This window comes from Fundulus heteroclitus, unplaced genomic scaffold (genome assembly GCF_011125445.2).
Source record: "Fundulus heteroclitus isolate FHET01 unplaced genomic scaffold, MU-UCD_Fhet_4.1 scaffold_56, whole genome shotgun sequence".
Lineage (NCBI taxonomy): Eukaryota > Metazoa > Chordata > Actinopteri > Cyprinodontiformes > Fundulidae > Fundulus > Fundulus heteroclitus.
The window spans coordinates 1,586,385-1,594,134 of NW_023396989.1; the positions used below are offsets into that span (position 1 = coordinate 1,586,385).

The 7,750-nt window shown below is 44.5% G+C and overlaps 1 protein-coding gene across 1 annotated transcript in view; it reads right to left on the reverse strand.

Moving 5' to 3' along the window:
* The window catches only part of LOC105922418 (M1-specific T cell receptor alpha chain-like), a 571,536-nt gene that overhangs the window by 512,211 nt on the left and 51,575 nt on the right, over nucleotides 1-7,750 (reverse strand). The window lies entirely within an intron of this gene.

Sequence of the window (7,750 nt, forward strand, 5' to 3'; positions counted from 1 at the left end):
GGAGGCTGCCAGACGTCGGCGCCGCCGGGCCCTCTGACCAGCACCAGCAGGCTGAAGTGCCTTGCCCAAGGACACAACGTCAGAGTGGGGGATCGAACCAGCAACCCGCCAATTACAGGACAACCTATTTAGCAGGTGAGGTGAGGGGAAAGGGAGTGGAAGATGATTAATGTGTAGTTCAGGGTCACCACCACCAGGTGGCCCCCAAGGACCACATGTGGGCCTCCAGCCTGAAGCTGCCACAACCCTCCAGTGAGCTGCACCTAAAATGTTATTTCAGGCTGTTGCTCTACTTTTGAAATCACACTTTCATTTATAAAGATATAAAAATGACATTTAAAAAAAAAAGGATTGCAGATGTTTATTGGTGACTTTTCTATAGGTCTTAAGAACGAACGCTTTCTCCTGAGGTTGAGACTATAGAACCATTAAAGGGAGAGACTGTCAGGATGATGCAGATCTGGTTCCTACGACGAGGAGCTCCGTTTTATCGCTCTTCAGAATCAGAATCAAGTTTAATCGCCAAGTAGGTTTGCACTTAGAAGGAAATTGACTTGGTGTTGATGGTGCAGACAAAAAATTAAAATGCAATAAAATAAAATTGACATGTATACAGAAGCTGTATACACTCAGTAAACTGTGCATTAATGTAACGCAGAAGCTTGTAAGTCCTGAACGGGGGAGAGAGACAGTGTCCAGAGTCACGGCGGCTCTTGGCCTTGTTCATAAGGCCGGTAGCAGATGGAAGAAACTGTTGTTGTGGCGTGAGGTTCTGGTCCTGATGGAGCGCAGCCTGTTCTGGTTCTGGTTCTGATGGACCGCAGCCTCCTGCCAGAGGGAAGTGACTGAAATAGTCTGTGACTGGGGTGAAGGGATCAGCCACAATCTTCCTGCACGCCTCAGAGTCCTGGAGGCGTACAGGTCCTGGAGAGATGGAAGATTGCAGCCAATCACCTTCTCTGCAGACCTGATGACACGCTGCAGTCTGCTCTGGTCCTTAGCGGTGGCACCAGCGTACCAGATGGTGATGGAGGAGGTGAGGATGGACTCAGTGATGGAGGAGGTGAGGATTTCTTTTCAGCCAGGCAGGAGGTGAGTGTAGAACCTGGCTTCCATTAAAAATAGAGCTGGGTGTCATCTGCATAACTGAATATGGATGTTGGCCTTCTGGAAGATAGAGAGAAGACCAGAGTCAGACCACAGATCCAGCTAAAGACCGGGTCTGATGTGGCTCTGCAGAAAAGAACCTGATGTTTTATAAACCAAACCCGCAGCGTTGGTCCTGGAATCGCATACGACTCAAATAACCTCTTTATTAGGAGCAGACGTCTTATTTGCCAGTCTGTTCCTGTAGGTCTGCCAGCGATAACAAGCCTCGGCTCAAAGCTGAGAGACGTTGCTGGACCAGATGTCCTGCAGAGTCCAGGACCGGCCGCCTCCAGCTTAGCATGGCTGCCCTGATCTAGAAGGTAAGAAGGAAGACGAGCTGATAACTGAAGCGTGCTCAGAAGCTTTATTAATTGTTCAAAGAGAGATTTATTGTCCCAGGTTGTTTTCAGACACAAATGATTTATAGACACAGATCTAGAAAAACATCTTGATGAGCAGTTTCTGTCAAAATTTAGTTTATTTACTTATTTTAATGCATATTCACATGCAAGACACAAAACATAAATCATATAAAAATCATTGGTGCAAATATGTACAAAAATATATTTATTACTTGGCCACAAAGAATAATAGAGTTGGTTGTTAATACAAATTAAAACAAAAACACTTGTTTCAGAGGTTAATAAATAAAATATTTGTTTTTGTTGGCAGATCTGGACTGATTATAAGCACAGAAAGTGAAACTGAAATATATAAATATTTGGTGGTCGATGTTCCTGAATGAAGAAGATCTACAACCTGCAGTAAAAACATCATTACATTTCTAAAACACCAACAACTCATTAGTTCCTGATTAGTCAGAGGATAAAATAATAAATCCTTAATGTTAGAAGCAGGAAGGTTTGTGTTTGACGGTGAACTGAACTTTAAACGTTCCAGATGTGGATCAGATAAGGTTCCTCCTCCTCTTCAAAGCAGCCGCAGCCAATCGCTGTGAAAAACCTCAAGCCACCTTCAGCTGCTGCTGCGACGCTCCCATAGAGAAACCATTCAACAGTTTTTGTACGAGTCTTTCTCACCGTGTCTACGGACCACAGTGTCTGAAGTCAGGCTGAGCCTCTGACAAAAACCTTCCCGCCTACAGATGGATCAGCGTTCTGCATGGGCTGACAGAACCACCAGAGGTTCTGTCAGCCCAATCTTTAAAGTCGCACATTTAGTACCAAATGATTTCATAAAAGACGTTTCCACATGGACCTAGGCTTATAATTAATAAACCAAGTCAGAAAACGCCACAATGTGCTTCTTTAACATTTTCTCAGACATTCATGACAAAGTGGCGTATTGTTGAGTGACATAAGTCACCAGTTCCCGACGTCTGTGAGTATTCCAAGTATAAATTAGGAAGGAGTTTTTCATAAGTCTGCGTGTCAACCAGTAGGACCAACGACATATAAAAGAGCCGAACCCTTGAATCATGACTGGGATCGATCTACATGAGGCATAAAATGTGCAGATTTACTACAAACATTGTATAAGGTTCTTGAGAACAGATTGATTTCTATTCTAAGAAGACAGAAAAAAGCATTATCACACTTTTGAAGACAGCAAAAATAACATTAAAAGACTTGAAAGATAAATCAAGTTTTGAGTCATGCTAAAACTAAGAATCCTTGTTATTTTATAAATAACACAAATAGAAGATTGGAAAAAGTAGAATGGGGAATAGTTGAAGATGTCCTGATGCATCTGACTAATGCAGGTAGATTAGTGTAAAGAGTAGTGTAAAGTGTTGTGGGGTCATGGGACTGGTTAAAACGCTGTACCAAACCAAACAGATGTCTTCACTGTTAAAGCATTTAAAAGATCGACTAGTATAAATCTTATATACATGGGAATGATCAAATAAGTTATTGATTAAGCCTTTGACTCATGTAGAAATCTGTCTTTTCAACATGGAATCTTTATAAATCATTTTTTATTCAAAAACAGTGATAAACACAGCATAGAAAACTGTGGACAAGACAAGTTTATTTGCTGTAATGATTCTGTCTGAGCAGTTAAACCTGCAGCGGCTCTGATCAGTGGAGTCGCTGCTCCTGGGAAGTGCCCTATATGTTGCAGCCTCTCCCAGTGTGTAACCGCCAGATTCTTGAAAGCCTTCATGTGTGTGAACCATCCAGTGTTGCTTTTCTGCCTGCCTGTTATTGAGCAGTGTTTCCTTTGTGGATTTTGCCCACCAGTCTTGCCCCTGTCGGATTCTCCTGTTGGCTTCTGTTTCTGGAAACTGAAAACCCTGAACTGTCTCTTGACCAAGCCTGCCTGTCTATGCCCCCTTTGGAAACCTCCACCTATTGCCTGGACAACAGATTTCCCCTATGTTTCTGCCACGCACTCATCCTATCAGAAGTGAATCATTTATTGAATGATTCAGATCACTCAGACAAAGCCATTGGGCCCACTGATCAGAGGGCAGGCAGGAGGCCAGGAGGAAGACCAGAGAGGAGATTTATGGATGGAGTGACAGAGGTAGATAGTGTGAGAGGAGAAGATGCAGACGATAGAGTTAGATGGAGACAGATGACTCGCTGATGACGACGCCTGAAAGGGAAAAGCTGAAATAAGATGAAGAGTAGCAGCTGGAGGACCTGAACCGATGAGGCTCAAATCTCCACATCATCTGCAAAGCCAGACAGGAAACCCAGAGTACCCTAATCTAAAAGAACCAAAGACAACCTTCACCAAGAATCAACCGGCCTCTTCTACAGGTGATGAGCTTCAGGCTCTCAGCTCAGATTAATATGAACTTCTGAACCCAAAGGAAGAGAAACCCCTCAGTCCTGAAGTCTTCCCCAGTATCAAGAAATGGTAGAAATCTCATATTTTCAAGACAAAGGTCAAGTTTTCAGTCTCTGATGGACAAGTCTAAATCCAGTCTCAAGCCGTTTGAAGTCAGTCTCAAACTCAGCTCTCGAACCACAGGCTGCAGTTGCGTTGTGGAGCAACTAAAGGGCTCCTGACTATCTTCACTTGAGGATAAAAGGGTCCATCTGAGTGGCCTGATAGTTTACCAGATTCTTACTAGACTCCACGCACACCTGAGGTCTTGCCACAGCAACTACCTGAGTTTTGATCTGCTTAGCCAGCTGATAGCCATGGGATGCTTCTGGAGCAAAATATTAATACCCCAACATGCACCAAAAACCATGTAGTTGTAACCCTGTTCAGCTGTGTCAGCAGGGGAACCTGGGAACGTGGTCCACTCAGACTCCACTGCTTCATTTGGGACGCAGGTTTGAAAATGTTCACCACTGGAGCTTCTGCTGGGACTCCTCTGGAGTTAAATCCCAGCTCCTGTGTCCAAATAACAACTCAATAATCTCAGGTGTTATGGTGCCAAATCAGCAGTGTTTCCTGGCTTTGTACGGACCGAGGGAACACAGAGAGGAACAACATCCTGGAGTGTTTAAAAGACATGTTAAAGGACACATACAGAGGCTGTGATTGGATGATATCAAAAACAGAGAGGAACTGCTTAAAAACAAGGGATTTCTGCATTTTGGAGCTGGCGATTACCTGGAGTATCGAGACATTGTGAAAACATCGGCAGCTGTTTCAGCCCATGTCAAGGTTGCCTGACCTATGTGAGGAAAATGGCTGCTAACAGCACTCAGAATGAAATGCTGTGTAAGCAGAGCTGCAGGCCAGCTGCCGTTCCTGAACTTGCTGGCAGGATGGGAATGATCTGGGATAAAGTAGGAAGCTGGACTCTGGCAGAATTACCACAATTTTGGCTGTTTTGGAATCGCCATTGAGATGTAGCAGTAAGACTTTAAGTCAGACAGGAAAACAAGAGTCTACCTGCCCAAAACAAATGCTGCTATCCAAACTGGCTCCCCTGCAGTCTTAATTTCTCCTGGATGTTACGCACAGTTGCTCTCTGCCACAGTTCACAGACTAATACACAATCATGATTATACTATAAAACACAGGCACACACATACTGCCTCTACTGTGCTTTTTCCCTTACTCTGCTGCGTTCTGTTTTAGCTGTAGTGTCAGAAAGGTCAGATCAGAGACCTCAAGAACATACTTAGTTTATTTCTTATTATTAATAGAAACAATCAAGTCTTTCTGTATGTTTGTTAATGTATGAAAGAAGTCTATTCAAGGATTTACTTAGCTTATTCTTTGTTTTTCCTATGTCTGTAATGTTTTTTCTGTTCATGTACAGCACAGTCATCTTGTTACTAAAAGTGCTATAGAAATAAACTTTACCCTTACATTACTTCTTTGTGTTGACCTGCATCATTTATCTATACAGTAAACAGTAGAGGCCCCAACACTGACCCTTTAGGTACACCAGTAATGATATTTAAAAGGCCTGAAGAACATTCACTGACACAAACTCACTGTTTTCAGCCTGACAGATAATTACACCTGATTTTTGTCAAACCGATCAGTAGTGGGCTCCTGCAGAACTCTGACGAGAAAACTCAACCACCCGGCACGCTGGAACAGGGACACGTCTAACATGGAGGACGGGACTAAAGGTTCCCCCCAGCTTCCACATGATTGTATAACTGAATATATTTCTTAATGCATTCATAGACATTCATATCACCTAGCTTGTTTGAGACTGACCCCTCTGGGTTGGGGATCAGTCTCTGCTTCAAGCGGAGGAGTTTGTGTCTTGGTGTCTTTTTCACCAGTAATGGTGGGATGGAGCCGGAGATGGTGGGGGAGGAGATCTGTTATGTAGCGGGAGCTGAAAGTAGAGCCACTGCTTCTCTGTGTCAAAGGGAACCAGCTGAGATGGTATGGGCATCTGATCAGGATGCCCCCTGGGAGCCTCCCTTTGCCTCTCCAGGCATGTTCCATGGGGGGAGACCCAAGGAAGACCCAGAACCCCCTGGAGTCACTATATCCCATCTGGCCTGGGAACGCCCTGGGGTCCCTCAGAATGAGCTGAGGAGAGGGAGGTCTGGAGTTTCTCTCCCGGATCTTGCCCCTGTGTCCCAATCTCGGATAATTGGAACGCAATGGATGGATGGAATAAGTTTTGGTTTTATTTTATTCATTTGCTCTTCATGGACTTGAGCGTCAGCACCGTACTGCCAGACATGCTGGCTCTGAAGCTCCACAGCATGGATTCTCCACACCTCTGCTCCTGGATCAGTGACCTCCTCACCAACAGACCCAGGTGGTGAGGATGGGGACCATCTGCTCCACTGATCCTCAGGAACACCACAGGGCTGTGTCCTCAGCCCAGCTCTTCACCCAGGACTGTCCTGCTGTCCCCCCCCCCCCCACAGACACGGTGGAGAGTAGAGGACGACACCACGTAGTGGGTCTCATCTCCACCAATGATGGGTCCCACGACAGGGAGGAGGTCAGCAGTCTGACACAGTGGCGGACCAGGAACAACCTGATCCTGAACACCAGTCAGACCAAGGATCAGGTGATAATAAATGCCAGGAGGTCCAGGAGGACTGAAACACCTCCTCTCTACATACAGGGGGAGGTGGTGGAGGCGTGGACAGCATCAGGTTCCTGTACATTCACATTACCTCTGAACTCCTGGATTGAGAAACACCTCCACCTGGTGAAGAAGGCAACAAAACAGATCTTCTTCCTCAGGAACCTGAAAAGATCGGACTTCCACTAAGTGCTAAAGACCTTCTACAGGCTACAATAGAGAGCGTTTATGTCTCAGCATCACTGTTGTGTTGTGTGGGAGCTGCTCAGTCCGGAGAGAAGGACCTAGCACAGAGGACAGAGAAACAGGGGATTGTGGGAACGCCTTCTGCAGGATCTGGACTCAATCTATGTAGCATGAGGCCAGAACCGGCCAGACGTGAGCCCACGATCCCCTCACCCAGGTAATGCACTGTTGGCTCCTCTCCCATCAGATTAAAACCTTCAGAACCGCAAAGCCAAAACAAATAAAACTTAAAAAACAGCTTTTCCCCAGCTGTGAGGGCAAGCACTGATGGAGAGAGACTGTGGTCCAGCGCTTAAAATCCCCCCCACTCTTACGAACGTCATACTTACAATCACGTTGTTATTGCCTACTGCACACTATCATCTCTGAATATCTAAATGCACATTTCGGTAAATGAAGCCTCAGATCATCATTGCACATAAGCATGTTATGACCTTCTTATCTTTATCTGTGAACGCTTAAAAAAGTAACCTTGTTCATTCCCTGTTTGTTTATCAGTTTTTGCCTTTGTTATGTGTAATGTGAACCGGAGTAGCCAAAGAGAAATTTAATTAAATATTCTGATTCTGGTTCTGGAAGATAAAACAAAAGCCCAAAATCCTGATGCATAAAACAGATCCTGATGCAAAACAAGCAGTAACTTTATAAAAAGTTCAAGTGCATAAATCTGCCATAATATAATAATATGGAGACCAGCAACAAAGATAATAATGGGTAGCTGGGTTAGAGCACCAAAGCACAGGCTTCTGAAACATTTTTATACTCTTATAAACATTTGTCTTAGGTAATATAAAATAGTAATGCTGGAGTAAAAGAACGACTCCGATATTTATTAAGGTTTTCGCATTTAAATGTTCTGAGAGAACAGGTCTGTAAAGAGGTTTTTGTCTTGTGGCTTCAGCTGGTTTCCTGCTG